Source organism: Ochlerotatus camptorhynchus, unplaced genomic scaffold (assembly GCF_037179485.1).
Source record: "Ochlerotatus camptorhynchus isolate MF236.1 unplaced genomic scaffold, CSIRO-AGI_Acam_v1.1 ptg000020l, whole genome shotgun sequence".
NCBI lineage: Eukaryota > Metazoa > Arthropoda > Insecta > Diptera > Culicidae > Ochlerotatus > Ochlerotatus camptorhynchus.
The window spans coordinates 998,965-1,017,662 of NW_027040512.1; the positions used below are offsets into that span (position 1 = coordinate 998,965).

At 37.4% G+C, this 18,698-nt stretch overlaps 1 long non-coding RNA gene across 1 annotated transcript in view; it reads left to right on the forward strand.

The window, feature by feature from the left end:
- Positions 1-481: 481 nt before the first annotated feature.
- The window catches only part of LOC135703267 (uncharacterized), a 29,161-nt gene continuing 10,944 nt past the window's right edge, over positions 482-18,698 (forward strand). The window contains exons 1-2 of the long non-coding RNA XR_010517737.1: positions 482-735; positions 1,549-1,585. This is a non-coding gene — a long non-coding RNA (uncharacterized LOC135703267). The remainder of the gene's footprint in view (positions 736-1,548; positions 1,586-18,698) is intronic.

The following is an 18,698-nucleotide window of genomic DNA, read 5'->3' on the forward strand; positions in this document are numbered from 1 at the left end:
GACAGCAAGGAGCAATGAGCACATGAGGAAGGTAGACCTTGAAGGTTTGGTCTTGTTGTATTCGTAAATATTGGAAATGCAAATAGTGACGTCATTGTAATCCAGCTAATAACATAGGGAGCGATGCTGATGTTGATGTTATGTTCGTTCAATTTACTACGCAGTCTGGGGTGAGAGTAAATCGTTTTTTCGTTGTAAATACACTTACAAAATGAACACCTATTTTAATTTGAAGATCGAAAAGATCGAAAGAAAAAATTGATTTTTTTCGATCTTCTCGTGGACAAAGAATCGATCCGAAAAATCGGAAATCGGGATGAAAAAGATCGATCTTCCAAAGATCGATCCAAGATCGCCCGATCCTATTCTGTTGCAATATAGCAAGCCTCAATGTTCACTCTTGCGTGCAGGTACGAAGTATCACGTTCGATGTGCAAATATCAATTGATAAGCGTATCTGGCCTTTCTGCTTGCTGTTGATATCAATTGATTAGCTTATCAGGCCTGTTTAATATTAATTTGCGTTTTTCAACTAGTTACATTCATTCTCAGTCGAGCGTTGGGCCAAGCTGGTTCAATTTTTTGTTCAAGCAATCCATTTATAGTGAGTAAAGTGATCAAGGTTTTGTTGGTAATTCAAGCAGCCGTTCACAGCCACGTCACCATCATTAGCTTACGAAGTTCGTCGTCACCACCATCCACACGCTGTATACTAGCGTGCTGAGATAAGTGAAGGTAGGCATTTTGCGATTTTTGTGTTTGTTCTTCTTTTTTCTACGTTGGGCTACGCCTTTTTTTACTATACTACTCGGTCAATGAAAGCAGTACAAATTTGAATTCAGTTTACTATTCGTTAAAAGTGCAAGATCTTAGCGATAGGTTTTTCCAGGAAAAAGTCACAAATATGGAAAAGTAAAGATTGGATTTTCCAGGAAAAAGTCACAAATATGGAAAAGTAAAGATTGGATACTCTTATTCAATTGGTACTACTCCTAGACCGAGTATTTTTCATTTGTCAATTTTACTAATTTTACTAATTTCAAACGCATATTTTTCAAAATCATATCATAGTCAACCACAATAACGATTACATTTTTAACTATTATGTACATTTTTTAATTGGGTGCGGATTGTTAGAATTTTGAGAAATGCAAAATTTAAAATCTCAAAACTAAGCTGAAATGAAAATTATTACTACTGCTATTATTTAGAACAATTTTACCTGGTGTCTCACTTTCCGGCAGGTGCTTCCAAAAATTTAATATTTTGTAATCGTAAAATTGAACATATATGTAGTTCTTTGGTGAACGTTTCAGCTCAATTGATCATAAGTTACATAATGTCAAAGTTTGACCATTTTGTATGAAAATCGGCATGCGCTGCTATTTTATCGAACACAGTTGTAGCATCGATGTTTTTTTTTGTGAAAAGAAAAATATCTGTATTTTAGATGTAAACGATTCATCACTTACTTCTCTTATCACCTTATCACCGCGCTTGTACTGCATCCTCTTTGACGTGATATTAATTTTTATTTTTGCTCTGCAGGTTCATTGACGAACGAGTGATTGGAAAATAATAACAGGTAAGTCGCAATTTCAAAAGATGTGCATATCGAGAGCTTCACCAGGCTGAAGCAATAGAATTTAGAAATTATCTGTCTGACAAAAATCCTACATAAGGGTGACATTTCATTAGATAAGCAAGAGAACTTCGTAAGGACGAATTATTAGAATTTCAAAAATATCAATGATTTGGCAATGGTCGATATTCCTGAAATAACAATGTCAAGAACATCATGAGGATGAAGCATAAGAATTTTAAGATCTCATGTAGGCGATATTTCAAATATTTGCATATCGTGAACTTCATAAGAACGAAGGATTAGAATTGCAAAATTATCAACGAGGTGGCAATGACCCTCTGTAAGTGTAATATTCCTGATCTTGAGAATGTCATGAGTAACCATATTCATAAATTATCATCGTATATTATTCACATATTGAGAACTTCAAGAGGACAAAGTATTCAAATTTCAAAATCATCAACGAGGTGGCATCGCTCCACTAATGCTGGTCTAAGTTTCAATTCAGGCATGTTCAAACACAACACGACACTGCGTACTGTATTTGAACACCGCCACACAGTGATCCAGAACTGTGGAAAGACGGGCAAACGTCATTATCTCGTGAATCTTGCATTTTTGACTAGTGTTGTCTTCGGGAAAGTTTCTCTTCTTTTGAAATTGACAGATCAATGATTAATCCCCAATCAAACATTATTTTAATTTAAATATTTCATATTCAAGATATATCTTTAGAAAATACAAGGGGTAATCAACTCTGCAAACACAGCATAGCACACTTTTCGGCACGTAGGGCACTGTTAAGTTTTGCCAATCGTACTCATTACTATTAGCGAATTTGTTTATTATCCAGGTTGGAAGCAGTTCCAAGTCTAGACCTGTGCGCCGATCAAAATATTTTTGGCGGCGGCGTGATATGTTATTTTCTGCCGGCGGCGGCGTCATAGTTTGAGTAAATTTTCCGACACTTTCCCGGGAAAAACTTCTGATGATGACGATGGTCCCATCTCATACCTCTACAAAGGTTTGAACTGGACGATTTATCTTTAAGATAATTAAAGACGACTTCTAAAATAATCATAAGTATTACAAGCAATCAAGAGTTAATTAATAATCAACAAAGCATCCTACTACACTATCAACCCCGCAATCTCCTTGATTTGTTTTCCGTCGATCTTGTTTTCTGGGCTGAGCACCAATACTACCGAAGCCGGAGGCAATTCTCAAACCTAGACCCTACTTATCGACTCATTAGCTCATGAACCGGGGAACAACGTCTTTACTTCCCTTCTGAAGGAAGGCGAGATCAGAGATGTTATCCCTCAGAACATCCTGGCAGCGCCGACTGGGATTGAATCCAGGCATGCTAGAGTGGGAGGTAATCACGCTTACCACTACACCACCGGCGCCGCTAACCCCCGCAATCTGATGCTATCATAATTTTCAGCAATGTTTGAAATGTTCACGAATCCCCGACATTTGCTATAAAACTTATTACTAACTCAAGGCATCTTCCAAATAAGCTTTAAAATTGCATTTGTTTTTATCAGATTTTAAATTCAGTCTTCTATATCCGTAATACACACGCGAGGCTCATACCTTTGTTGACTACTTTTTTTTTTAATTTATCTACTACTATTAAATCAAATATTAAAAAAACCATCATCACCACGGTGGCGAATAAAAATAGTTTTTGCAGTGCTAAAATAATTATTGAAAAGTCATTATGACAGCTATCCATACAAAATAATCCGTTAAAGATAACTTCGTCAAGACATAATTTGTCAGTTATTTAAAAAAAAATCACTGGATAACTGTTCAAAACACAATTTTAATGTGTGAAATGCAAATTCTGCAAGTGTTGCTGAACGTTTGATATGTCTAGGCATCGAATTGAAAACATTTATTCCTTTATAATATTGTGAATTTTGTGAGGTACAAGTCAAGCAATGTGGTGTTCTTATTTCAATCGCGTTTCTAGTATTATATCTATGAAAGTCACTTCCTCTTTCAATTCGATCACACAAATATCTAGGCACCAAATCGTCAACTACTTTAAAAATGAACACCATAGTCAAATATACAATTCTTTGCTTCACCGACAACCATTTTAAAGCGTCTAGCATCAAAGTTGAGGAAGTGAATCTATTATATCACAATATCAAACGCATTATTTTATCCTGCTTGCACTGTAATCTCGATATTTGTGTTTCATTGGCCAGAAATAAAATGGAAGGGTTAAAGTCTAGATGCGGAGAGATGATTGATTTGTATAGCTGAATTTTACTGGTAATAGTTAACTGGTTTTTTAGTCGATAAAGAATTCGCAGAGTTGAACTTTAGTTTGTCATCAAGATATTTAATGTTCCAAACGCGATCAATAGTCTCATCATCAAATTCAACAGAGACGTTCTCATTTAATCGATTCCGCGAAATTACCTTAACTATAGTTTTACTTGTATTCAATTTCAACTGCTTATACTTCAACCATCTACTTAGAAAACACAAATCTTCATTCAAGTGTAAAACGGCATCATCAAAATTCTTAGCTGCAATGAATAACACAGTAATGATAATGTAATGTAACAGGATTGGAGGCGAACCAGCCCAAGGCTGAAAGCCTCCCTAATAAAGCTAAATAATAATAATAATAATGTAATGTAACAGATTAATGTCTCAAAATCGTAATACACGTCACAAGTCATTAATATACATAATAAATAACAGGGGCCCTAATACATTTCCCTGGGGCACTCCATGGATATTCCCCACGAGAATCCTTAAAAACAGTTCGTTGAGTCCTGTCACACAAATAGCTTTCAATCCATTTATATGCAGTACTCGTAATTCCAAAGCGCTTGATTGATCTTAACAATAAGGGCCTAGAAATTGTTTCAAAAGCGCGTTTAAGATCCAAGAAAACACGTCAAGTTTTTTTTTCCACTTTGCTAATTCCAAATTCAACGCGGTTTCACAATAATAAAGGCCGACGCACAATGCATACGTTTTCGGGGTTTTTGACAGATAATGCATGGGCTAACTGTCAAAAAACCTGAAAACGTATCAATTGTGCGCCGGCCTTAACCTTCCCGATGTCCCGATTGTTTTGGTATCAACAAACTATTTCTATTTAAATAGCTGGCCTTTGACAACAAGTTCTAAGATTTTCTCTAATGTGTGCAACATTTTGATAGGACGAAACTCTTCGGCTTTAATCGTTCCAGCAGCTTTTTGAATAGGAACCACTGAGGATTCCTTCCAAATTTGTGACACATGTCCATTCTGCAATGATTCATTAGTAAGGTCCAGAAAGATGTAGCCAATGGACATGAAAGCAATCTTGAATAACTCTAGCATTAACATTGTCTACTGCAGCCGAGTTTGCTAATGAAAAGTAAATGACTCTAAATTCATCTAATGTAATTCGGTGAAAACCTTTAAATCTACAATTACTGTTAACTGGCAGTTTTATTTCGTCAGGTTCATCGACCAATTCAATGGATTGATTAATCAATGAGACACTGTTGACTAAATAATCAGTAAACTTAGATGCAATTACTTGTTCTGACTGTTCTAAAGTGCCATTAAATGTTATGGACCGCGGTTTGAAATTACTAGGTTTTGATAAAGATTTATTTTTTTTTCCATAATTCTTTGCTGTTGTTTTGATGCTGATCAATCTTCCTTTGAACATATTCACAGCGAGTTTTCTTTGTCGATTGTGAATACTTATAACAACACTTTTTGTACCATTTGTTCCTTTTTAAGACGCAAAAGATCCAAATTGTACCAGCTGTTCGAGTTTTTAGAAGAAACAAACCTTTGCTCAACTAGTTGATTGGTACACGTTTTCAAAGCGTTATTAAGAACAGCTGTAGATTCATCTAAGGTACCGGCTGCGAAGGGAAAATCCACGCTCCTCTCAACAAGATTCAAAACAGCCTGTTTCGAATATTTCCTCCAGCGGTTCAATTTTTTCTAATTCATCGTTGTTATTGATATTAGGGAATAAACGTGGTCAATTAAAGTTCTACTGTGCCTGGAAATACGCGTATATTCATCTTCCGTTTGTTTTAAATTGAGAAATCATCTAAACGCATCAAATGATTCAAATTATAGTTTTTTTTATTAATTACTTTATTTGTACAGGCTCAATCGAATTAACTTTACAGAGCCGAGTTTTCATTTTCGTTATACATTATTGATGTCTTATATTTAAAGTTAAAGGAGCTGGATCGGATACTCGCGGTTGTCTCGAGGTTAGTGGAGATTTACAATTTTTTTGGATGGGAAAAGAGAGAGGGAGGTGGGAGGTTTGAAATGTGGTTTACGATACAAATATTTAATTAATCCTAAAACATGAACTAATTTCTATTCATCTTGAAAACAAACATAAAAAAAACCCACACGTACAAAATACAAACTAAACACAAGGTTAATCAAACTTACAATCCAATGTTAATATTCTTAAAGTAAACATATATGAGTTTCATAAACTCCAGATCGCGTCTAGCCAAAATATCCCGAACTGGAACACTAGGTTGTCTACCTCGAGCCCGAAGAGAATCGTACAGTTCAGATCTGACTTCGCGATGCTCAGCACAAGACCAAATAATGTGATCTGCGTCCTTGTAACCTTGTCCACATTCACAGAGATTGCTGTCCCCCAGCCCAACACGGAACAAGTGAGCGTTTAACGAATTGTGATTGGACATGAGGCGAGACATCATACGAATGAAGTCTCGACCCACATCCAACCCCTTGAACCAAGGACTCTTCGACACCATAGGGATGATCGAATACAGCCATCGTGCCAAACTCCCTTCACTCCACTTATTCTGCCAGCTGACGAGTGACTGTTGACGATAAATGAAGAAAAATTCATCGTAGGCGATTTGTCGATCGTAAATATCGCCATCCATAGCGCCCACCTTAGCAAGTGAGTCAGCCATCTCATTATTGCCCGGAATCGAGCAATGAGATGGGACCCATGCAAAGGTGATGACAAAAGATCTTAAAGATAAAGCACTTAAAAGCTCTTGTATTTTCATGAGAAAATACGAGGAGTGCTTTACCGGCTTCATGGAGCGAATAGCCTCGACAGAACTTAGACTATCCGTAAAAATAAAATAGTGATCTGGTGGAATTGAGGCGATCGTTTCTAGCGTATAGTATATTGCCGCCAGCTCAGCAACATATACGGAACAAGGAACTTGAAGCATTCGAGAGGCGCTATGCAATTCGTTAAAAATACCAAAACCAGCGGACGCCTCTATTAGTGATCCATCTGTGAAGAACGATCTTGCGGAATCAACTTGGCCAAACTTTGCAGCGTAAATTGACGGAACAATCATGGAACGATGATGTTCTGGGATTCCACAAATCTCCCGCGTCATAGATAAATCAAAACTAACTGAATTGCCAAAGTCGGAGAAGCACACACGATGAGGATTATGCTGCGAAGGGCTGACATGAATTATTTCAAATTGATTTTATACGAGTTTAAAAAATAACATACCTCCAATTTTTCATATTATTGAGAATAGCATAGCCCTTTCAAATGCCGTAAAAAAACTTTTTTTTTGTTTGTCCCAACCAGCGATATTAACATTTGAAAAGCGCATATTTTTAGTATAAAAAAGTAAATAACTCTTGATCGGCGAAAGATATTGACAAGCTTTGTGCAGCAAAAATTTGCGCCTTATTAAGATCTAAAAGTTATGTCGAGACACCTTTGCTGAGAAATTCGAAATAAGAAAACTAGAACAAAACAACTGTTTTTTTAAGAGCCACCGTAACTCAATTCAAGAAAATAGCTCTAAATCGGCCAATTTAAGAAATACAAAAAAATTATTTTAACAAAGTTGCTTGAAATTAGCTCAGCTATAACTTTGCTCAAGAATGTATACCTTAATTTATTCAAACAAAAAAGTTAGATTTTTGATTTTAATGATAATAGGAACCACCCTAGAATTCACTGTCATAAAAATGAGGGCCTAACTATAAGGAACAACTTTGTAAAGGGTGTCCACGATGAAATTGCCACACTATGAAATTGCTCTAACTTTTTAACCGTTGGGTAGAATTTAATGAAAATTTGGGTGGATTTAGTTCTTAGTGCATTTTTTACATCCTGCAAGTTTGAAAGTCCTGTGATCAAAACTCGCGGAAATGGAGTCGAAAGAACAGATCGTGCGTGATAAAATCTTGCGCATTCATCACGAGAACAAGGATCTCTCGCATCGTTCCATCGCTAAAACGTTGGGAATCGTGAATTCCACGGTGTCGCGAGTGATTAAGCGGTTCGAGGAACGGTTGACCACCGATCGGAAGCCCAGAAGTGAAGGAAAAAGTATTCCGTACAACACCAAAAATCACAACCGCGTAGTTGGTGCCTTCAACCGAAATCCGAACGCCTCCGTTAAGGATGTGGCTAAGAAGCTGCACCTAAGCCGAAGTTTTGTCCAGAAGGCCAAAACTAAGGCTGGGCTTCGAACGTTCAAGGTACAAAAGGCTCCTAATCGCGACGAGAAGCAGAACAAGTCCGCCAAAACCCGTGCCAGGAAGTTGTACCTCAACATGCTGACGAAAGTTGAATGCTGCATCATGGACGACGAAACATATGTGAAGGCCGACTTCAAACAGATCCCCGGCAACCTGTTTTTCACGGCCAAGGATAAGTTCAGCGTTCCGGAGCATGTCCGCACTCAGAAGATGTCCAAATTTGCGAAGAAATTCCTGGTTTGGCAAGCCATCTGCACGTGCGGGAAGCGGAGTGCACCTTTCGTGACCCAGGACACGATGAACGGACAGGTGTACATAAAAGAGTGCCTCCAGAAGTGGCTGCTTCCTCTCCTGAAGGCCCACAACGTCCCAACATTCTTCTGGCCGGATTTGGCCTCATGCCACTACTCCAAGGACGTGCTGAAGTGGTATGCGGACAATAAGGTCAATTTCGTGCCGAAAATGTTCAACCCTCCCAACACTCCGGAGCTCCGCCCCATCGAGAAGTACTGGGCGATTATGAAGCAGCACCTTCTTAAACGACCTAAGGTAGTGAAGACAGTCGAGGAACTGAAGAAAGTATGGGTTTACATGCAAAAAACGGTTGTTCACAGGTTGTGCAGAATCTTATGGCCGGGGTTAAGGCCAAGGTGCGGGCATTTGCGTATGGACTGTAAATAAAATACGAGTAAAATGGTAAAATGAAGTTTAATAGTTATTTCTCAATCCCTGAAAATTTGATGGCAATCGGATGAAAACTCGAATTTTGCGAATCAATTTTGTGTGTGGCAATTTCATCGTGGACACCCTTTAGAAGAAACTTTTAGTCTAAAGTTTCAATTTCAGGCTCAAAACATATCATTCCGCCTAAATCTGCATTCTGGACCATACGATACCATACGATGAGTCTCGAAGTGTTAGCGGGCATGTTGCCACTCTCTGATCGGTTTTCGGAATTATCCCTCAGGCTCCTCACCCGTTGTGAAATTATGAACCCACTGGTGATTGCAAACTTTTAGAAGCTTCTTGAGCTAAACCCTCAAACTCGTTTTATGACATTGTACTACGTGTACATAACACAGGATGTCAGCCCTTCGCAGCATAATCCTCATCGTGTGTGCTTCTCCGACTTTGGCAATTCAGTTAGTTTTGATTTATCTATGACGCGGGAGATTTGTGGAATCCCAGAACATCATCGTTCCATGATTGCTCCGTCAATTTACGCTGCAAAGTTTGGGCAAGTTGATTCCGCAAGATCGTTCTTCACAGATGGATCACTAATAGAGTCGTCCGCTGGTTTTGGTATTTTTAACGAATTGCATAGCGCCAATTTCATAGTTCTGAAGATGATTTTGAAGTTGGCTCCCTGGTACAGTACTACCGAGGTACATAGAATTTCGAATGTTGAGACTTTAGAATGTCCAACAAAATAATTAATAATTTCAGGCAAAAATCGTTGCAATCCTCAATTGCAATGATCAATTCCCTTTACATTTAGATAAGATTTAGTTTTGGTTTGTAGTTTTAAGATTTCAATTGTTATACTGACATGCAGGCTTAAAAAACCTGTTTAAAATACTGTATTGCTAAAAATATTATGTTCATTCCCAATGGAAACTACATGGAAACTTTTTTCGGTGTACTATTTTCATTTGTACATCGAAATGTTGCTCATATTAGAAAATAAATTCCTGTAAAAGCTCGGAAAGATTTACTCAGTCTATGAGTAAACTACGTTTTCAAGAATATGAGTGCACTAATTTAAACGTTGATCGACCTCATTTGTAGTGTAATTGTAATTTTTTTTTATTAATTGCTTTTAACGAATACGACGTAAATGGATGCATTCCCAACTCCAATTAGGTTCAATTCGATAAAAACAGGTATTTTTTGCTTTAACATAACCCCCCTCGTCACACGAAAAACCTATGCTAATTTTATGCAGCCCAATTACAGACATTTCTGAAATTCACAGACATTTTTCGCAGACTACTGAAAACAAAAAATCTGGCATCTCTGCTTGGGACCCTCTGCTCCCCATCCAAATCGCTTCAATCTGGTGCCCTGACGGTCCCTCCCAATCCCAGCATTGTTTTGTATGTAGGGGAATTTACGTATTCTCGTCAATCTAAGCAGCGTCCGAACTTCTATTAGCGATTTCTCAGCGTCACACACATACATGACAGGTTTGTTTGTTGACATTTATCTGCTGCTTGCTGTTCTACCAATTCCAATCGACAGAATTGATCAAAACGGGTTGAACATGTTTTTACAACGCTCCAAACTTCTCAGGTGAGAGTGACTATTGTCGGCAGTCTCTTTTTCTTCGGCACCCTTTCCATTTGAACTGCGTGTTAACCAGCTGTTCTATTATCGGCAACTCGAAATCAGCCGTATTTTGTAGTATGTATATTTCATTTAAAGAAAAATATGGTATAATAGGAATTCACAGTCGTAAAAATGTAATCAGATTGAAGCTGAAAAGGTAAGGAATCGGCTTAATACATTCAGCGAAGAGTTTTGATGGGAAAATACAGTGAAATAAACGTTTCAATTTCGGTTGCCGAAAACAGTCAATGGGTGCCGAAGCCATAATTTACCCTATGTATAGCAATAATGAAAATTAAAAATTTTAAACGGTCTCACCAACTTTCGCTGTTTCTTCACCCTTCTGTCCAATTTTCGTGCCTATTTGTGAACTCGTTGACATTCTCTGCATCACTGCTAGTCACTGATTGTCTCCCGAAAGTCTCCCATGGCATTCCAGATGTGTTCTACGATATTTCGACGTCCATTATCCTTGTATCTTGAGTTCCTAGTTGCGCCTTATAAACCCGTAACACCAATACGGAAAATGGACAGTGTCTCCGGGTATTAAAACGGTCAAACGATCGTTTCATATAGAAGCGTTAGAGTTGGTTGCTCCTAGTGCACCTAGGCAATAGGTGAATTCGAGTGCTCGAATCAATTTGTTTTGAAATGACGATGATAGTGGGGTGACTGTGTTTTCACCCATGTCGATGATTAATGACAGGGAAAATCTAATGATGAATTTTTTAAATCAAGATAGAACCTGAAACAATACTTAAAATACAGAAAAGATGAAAGAATAGAAGGGAAGTTTATTGGTTGGTCAGGGAGAGCTATTGGGTCTTTCCCTTTTGGACCGCCGAGTGAAGAAGATCAGTTTACAGAATTTTAAGAAAATCAGTGCAGTGAACAAAACCATATAATAAAACCAAGTACGGTGAAAACCTAAAGTAGTAAAGTAGTGGATAAAAACATGTGTGATGTGTTTCTGAGGAGTGTTCTTTGTTTCTTCAGAAGCCACTGAGCGATTGCAACAGCGATTTGGGCTTGTGGCAGGAACGTTCGCTAAACGTAGTGCGGGTTATTTTCGACGGTATTTCGATCGGTTCACCTCCCAGAGTGAATTTGATTCCTTGGTTGGTGGTATCAGGCTTGGTTACCCTGAGTGCTCCTATCGCCTCGTGGTTGCGTACCACTATAGGACATTCGGAGAGCGTTGGCCATCGGATGAAGAACTCGGCCCCACGTGCATCACATGCCTAAAGTGATTGCCTGTTTTGTGGGAAGGTCCACAAGGGGAAAGGCTGCCAACGCCAGCATAATCCGCCCGACTCACGTCCTGAAAACCGGAGGCCCTCCATGCGATACCACCCCACAGAAAAACCACCCATCAAGCTAGTGCACGCCGGGACTATTCTAGACGGTGAATTCCTTATCTAGCGAGTTTCGCCCGTCCACGCCACTCGACGACATCCTCCCCGCCCGGTGCACGCTATTGATCGCCACTCTGGCAACGCTCCCTCATCGTTTCTATTTTTGAGGTTAGGATACGGCGTTGTCTGACCCGGGCGATTGTGGTAGTCAAACGATCTCCCACCGTCGCATCTGCATCTACAAGTTACCCATAGTCACGGTGAACAACTGGCACCGAACCATCGAGCATCATCGAGCCAGTCTGGAGAAGATTGGTTCCCCCCCGGCAACGGTCGGGGCGATCATCATCGGCCATCATAATACGGACGAGCCACCCACTTCGGACGAGTGTGGTCCGACCAGGTACCATTGAGCAGCAACTGTAAGTACGCGAACCATTCTCCTCACACACACAATCACACCGATTAACAAGTAGGGACCCTGAATTATACTTAGTAGGGGAAAAAAGCTTGAGAACACATAAAGGGGGGAGGGAATGACGTCACACATAGGAGAGAGAGCTAGAGCAGGGTTTTGTTAATAAAACAACAACAACAAAAATTAAAATAAGAAAACCATGGATTTTTGGAAACTTTCAAAATCAATTTTTTTTTTGTTAAATCGAATTTCAATTTACTGGACTTGATTTTAATAAACCTGTAACACTTACACCGTATTTACAATTGACCTAATTAATTAAAAAACAATTGGAAGATAAAATTAGAATACAAAATTGGGTGAAACGAATTCTTGGACTATTGGACTTGGGATGTTGATAGTTTTTGACCGTTGGGTTACTCTAGTGGGTGGAATCTGCTGGGTTGAGAAAAACTGCTAGCTGGCCACACATATCTGTAATTCCTGGCAGACGACTTCTTCGTCTGGCGCATAAGCCGGAATTTTTGAGAACCCTAGCAGGATCTTCCTTACAGTATTTTCATAACGAACATCACTCCATTGTCGTATTGCATGCGCTCCATTTTGCAGCTCTTCTTTCACTTTTACTTTGTTGACTCCATGGTACGGGAAATTTTCATTTTTCAATATGTTATCCTAACTAATTTCTGGCAGAATTTACTTGTGTTTTTTTACAATTAGTATCAATGTTCCGTCATATCGTATTAGAGTGATGCAAAATTTGAAATTTTCGCTCCACAATACTTAAACGATTCCAAATCGGATCATGACTAACCTCCCGAAATTTAAACCCATTTGGTGTGAAACTGAGAGGGCACAAACTATTTGAAGTTTGTATGGGAATTACTATGGTAAAACCAAGATTTTTATTCATGTCTATCTAATAATTCGCCATATCGGTCTGCTTCAAAAACTTTCAACTTTACTTGTAGGAAATTTTCCCAGCTACAACTTTGCTGAAGACTACTTTTTGATTAAATGCAAGGATCGAAAGTTATTAACGGTTCAATGCACTGATGTCTTATGATCATGCTCAATCGACTGCTCAGCAGGCAACATTGGTGTTTCTGGGGCGTTGAATAGGACACAAAAATTATGGCTACTATGTCACACTGCAAAATACAGTGTTGCCTACAGAGCAGCTGCTTGATCATGTCATAAGTTTACCAATCTCTTAAATAATTAATAACTATTTCCTGTCTCGTTTTACATAGAAATGATCTTCAGCAAAGTTGTAGCTGAAAAAATTTTCTAAAAGAATAGCTATCGAGCTGTTTTGCAGCTCGATATGGAAAAAGACTAGAAGGCAATGAACAAATAGTTGAGATTTCCCATAGTAATTTACATGTAAACTTCAAATGGTTTGTGCGAAGTCTGTTTCTAACCAAATGAGTTGTAACTTTTGGAGGCTAATCACGACCCGATTGGAAACCATTTAAGCACTGTGGAGCGAAAAAGTCAAATTTTGCATCAGTCTAATATCGTATCTTCAAGTAATATTCGCAAGTGCCACATTTTGTTCAGGCTCTTTGGAACTACATGTGATGAAATATGAAACGCACTTTGTAAAGTGAAATGTACATAACAATGTTCATCACCTACTCACACATGAAATCTGCCTCGACCAACCTGGCAGAACGCACCCTAACCCTCACTGAACCAAAGGGCAGGGCTCAGCATTCACTTTGCATTTTTCAGAAATTAATATGGAATTTTTCTAGGAATACCTTTCTAGTTTTGCTCAGGACACTCATTAACTCTTTGAAATGCTCCTCACAATTCTACTCAGAACTCCCTTGGAATGAGTTATTTAGAAATTATCATCCAGTTTATTGAGCCTTGGAAATAATACAAGGTCCTTAATATTTTTCAAATATGTGATCTTGGAAAACACCTTGAAAATGTTTCCAAGTATCATTATTTTAGAGTACTGAATTTAAAAAAGGTTAATGTTTAAAATTTGTGAAAAATATTCATATTCCTAAACCTAAAAAAAAATAATTCAAGCCTCTGAAAATTTAGGATTTATTTTGTTACTGAAGATAAATCCACTCGGGATCTAATAATTTCAATGAGTGAAAGAAAGTAACGAGTAAACTAAACTATTTGCATAATAAAATGTATTATATTCCTTAAAAATAATCATTGGTAAGAGAATTTGAAAATTCCCGGAGTAATGATGAAATTCCCTGAGAAAACCAAATTTTTCCTAGGGAAATACAATGGGGGATTCCTGGGGATTCCCGGTTTTCCAGGTTTCTCCAGGTAGTAGATACCCTGCATTTTGAGGTATGACGGACTTCAGATAACTTACAACCAACTCGGTTGACGGTTCAAAAGGCAATCTTGTCTTTATTTCATGAGTTCTATCGATGAACGATCATATTTTTGGAATGTACACGAAATATAAACCTAGAGTGAGCGATGCGACGCGATGGGTTTATTGTGTAAACAGTTCACTTGCATACGCGTGAAGCATTATAAGCTCATAACGCACATGCGGTAACAATTAGAGAAGGTTATTAAACAAGGAAAAGGAACTGAGCAGTTTCTCAGTAGGTTAAGAATTTGGGTGATGTTTATCTGTGTCAAAAGAAAATGGTTAATTTATGGATTGTGAATGATTGTTTCATGATACATGTGGGATAATGCAAATATGATAATACTACAATTTCAATAGTAGTTTTTCATCTTCTTCTTTCTGATTCATAATTGATGGCGATTTATTTCTTTGCCGTTTATTCTCTTTTCAAACCAGAAAATGTTCGTCGTGTGTCGAGAAATAGCTTTCCGGAATTTGGCTAGGGTCTAATAACCCAGCATGGACCCAGCATGGTGTGGTCGATGTGGGATAATCACCAATTATCATCTCTTTAAAGTTCATTTGAGTTCAGAAGCTCTACCTTTAACATATCGAATTATATAATCAAAATAACACTAGTGAGTGAGCTCTTCCTGCATTTAGATGTTCAGTACTTTTTTATACTGATCTTGCTTAGTAATGGGACATTTTTACTGAAGTTTCAGTTGAAAGCCGATGAAATACCGATGCTGGGTGTTTAAAAATTGTAACTCGGTAATGAATGTCCATAAATGCTGAAGATAGTAATTTAATGTACTGAGTTAGTCGTTAAAATGTCGGTAAATTGCAGTACTCTATTTTAAAACTCTACAGCTGTCAAAATAACATATTTCATATTGCAAAAAAAGCAAGCAAAAGTAAATAGTATGAACAGGATTGTATCTACGTTTTCAAAGTCGTTTGCATGAATTAATCGCAAAAAAAGCAATTTGCAATTATATCGAAAAGGCTTATTAATTTTTAATAATAATTGCAGATTTCAGATCAAAGACTCCTGATTGTGGCAGGTATAAGGTTTTTGTTTAATAGGAAAGCACATTATGGGATTCAATAGATCACATAATTCGAGCATCCTACCGAACTTCCTTCCGCTCGATCTCTACCACTGATTAATAGATTTTTCCTTCTAAAACCTTTAATCTAAGCCAACCATTTTTTACTTAGAAACTTAGTGTTTTAAATAAGTAATATACTCAATAAAAAAGGGGTTTTACAATAACATAGTGCAAAAGAAAACATTACTGGACTCATCAGTTATATTAAACGGCTTTTTTTTATTAGTAAACTATTAGTTTTTGCTTCGTAAGGGAGAGTTCGGTAATGATATGTAGTGATGATCTTAATACTGGGTGTTCCGAATTTCAAAAACACAGTAAATTTTTACTGACCTCAATAATATAAAATGAGTGTGTACAAAGACCATCACCAAAGGAGGCATCGACTTGTAGAAATATCGACTTATGGAGAGTACGATACATGGGAAAATGAAAATACATGGAGAGTACGATACATGGGAATATTGAGTTATAGAACATCGAGTTATGGAGAGTTGACTGTATTATAATTTATTCTCGACGTGTCAAATTTAAGTGAAAATTCACCAAATGGAACGCATCCTTAATAAGAAACGCGCGGAACGGAATGAATAAAAGTAAATCTGGTTGCACGGCCAACTAAGTTATTTTGTCTGCAAGAGCTGGCAACCCGCAATTTCGTGTTTACTTCGAGTGACTTTTAATTGGAGCAACTGTCGTCTGCTTCAGCAACAAGGTAAAACGAATGCAGTTTAGTGATTATTTGAAAATTGCCATTGAAATGCACACCTTCTGTAAAAGTACGCCGAATAAAACGTTACAAAATGTCAGTTCCTTCTGGTTTCCCAAAGACAGCGTCGTCAGAGAAATGTGGGTTCAATTATATCGGCTTCCTTTCGATCAGCGTGACGAAAAACTCTCAAATATGTACCGTAAGCAATCTACCATATTGATAATTGAATTGTCGTTTAGATGAAAGTCGATTTTAAACTGATTTATTATATTTCAGCTACATTTCAATTACGATTAAGATTTATAAATGGCATCGGATGGGGGAAAACTATTAGCAGCTCCGGGCGCAGTTTCTGTTTTTGAAAATGTTGTACGAAATGTATGATAATATGAAAGATTATAATAGGCCTGACTTGTTGATTTATACTTATTTATAATATTGTATTGTATAGATCCAGAGCGATTGTTCTAAATATAATACTTAAAACGTGAATATCAGGCAAATCTTATAAAACTTCGTATTTGTCCGATGTTTGAAGATGTACAGCTTTTATGTTTTAAGCAATTTTTCATAAAAGTCTACGTTCTACAACTTTGCCGAAAAATCAAACCTCTATCTTACGACACAAAAAAGTTTGTATCGCTGCCCATCTTTGCGCCCCAAACTTGAACTATTCGTATCCACCAAATTATAGTCCTAATTAATCCAGAAAACTAGGTGACGAGTTGGTGCGAAATTCGTCTTTGGTCAAAACTGGTGCACTTACCCTAATCATGTTTTGACACATTTTGAAAACGCAATCTAGAAAACTAGGTTCATAAATGCGAATCTCAACTAATCATATTTAAAGTTTTTTGTTGCTCTGATAATCCTAGGAGTTGTCGTTAGATTTTTCGAGAAAAGAAACTTCAACGATTTCCTTTATTGGATCACTGAGAACTAGACTGATGCAAAATTTGAAATTTTTGCTCCACAGTGCTTAAACGGTTCCAAACTGGGTCCTGCTTAGCTTCCCAAAATTTGATCTACTTTAGTAAGAAACTGACTTCGCACAAACCATTTCAAGTTTATATGGGAATTACTATGGGAAAACTTATGTTTTTGTTCATATGTATCTAACAATTCACCACATCACTATGCTTTTAAAAATGATAGCAGTGAAACCACTTTTCAATCAAAAGTAAGGAGCAAAAGTTATTAATGATTCAAGTCACTGATGTCTTATGATTATGCTCATTCAACTGTTCAGCAGGCAACAGTGGTGTTTCTGGTGCAAAGAATAGGGCACAAATATCATGGCTACTATGTCACACTGCAGAATACAGTGTTGCTTACAGAACAGCTGCTTGATCATGCCACAAGATTATCAATCTCTTAAACAATTAATAACAATTTCAATATTTGGCAAAGTTGTAGCTTAGAAAATTTCCCGTAAGAATAGTTATGGAAATTTTCGTAAAAGCAATATAAAAAATGGGTAGTAGACAATGAACAAAAAGTTTGGTTTTCCCATAGTAGTTTCCATATAAACTTCGAATAGTTTGTGCCAAGTCAGTTTCTTACCAAATGAGTTAAAATTTTGGAAGGCTAATCAGGACCTGATTTAAACCCGTTTGAGCACTGTGGAGCAAAAATTTCAAATTTTGCATCAGTCTACTGAGCACCTTTCTTCCCTAAAATTACACCAAACCTGTGGAATTATTCCTTATATCCATTATCACACTCCAAGAGTCACGCCATCGTCGTCCTTATTGCCGCCAAGCAAATATTAATAAGGCACTCTGGAATTAATCGACGGTTATCGAAAATGACATGAACCATCAATTTTTATTTTTTATCTCTTTTATTACATTTCATTTTCATCTAGGTGCTCCAGCTACTACAGTAACTTACCAGCCTTAATTGTTATAATATATGTATAGCTAAGTGTGTTTATATTGTTCCTGCTTTGGCAATTCAGTATTTTAAACAGGTTTTCTAAACATGCATGTCAGTATAACAATGGACATCATAAAGTACTAAAACTAAAACTAAATCTTATTTAAATGTAAAGGGAATTAATCATTGCAATTGAGGATTGCCCATCAATTCTCGGTATCTCGGTAGTACTGTTTCATGAAGGCAACTTCAAAATCATCTTAAGAGCTTTATTTTGAATCCTTTGAGGTGCTTTTTGTCCTGGTCTAACGAAAAACCTGTTTAAATATTAGAAGTTTATTATTCAGCCAGAGTTCGGATTTTCGGTTTATCAGAGGATACGAACATTTTATATCTCACCCCAGCAGGCCTGGGTTCAATCCCAGTCGGTGCCGCCGGGATGTTCTGAGGCATAACATCTCT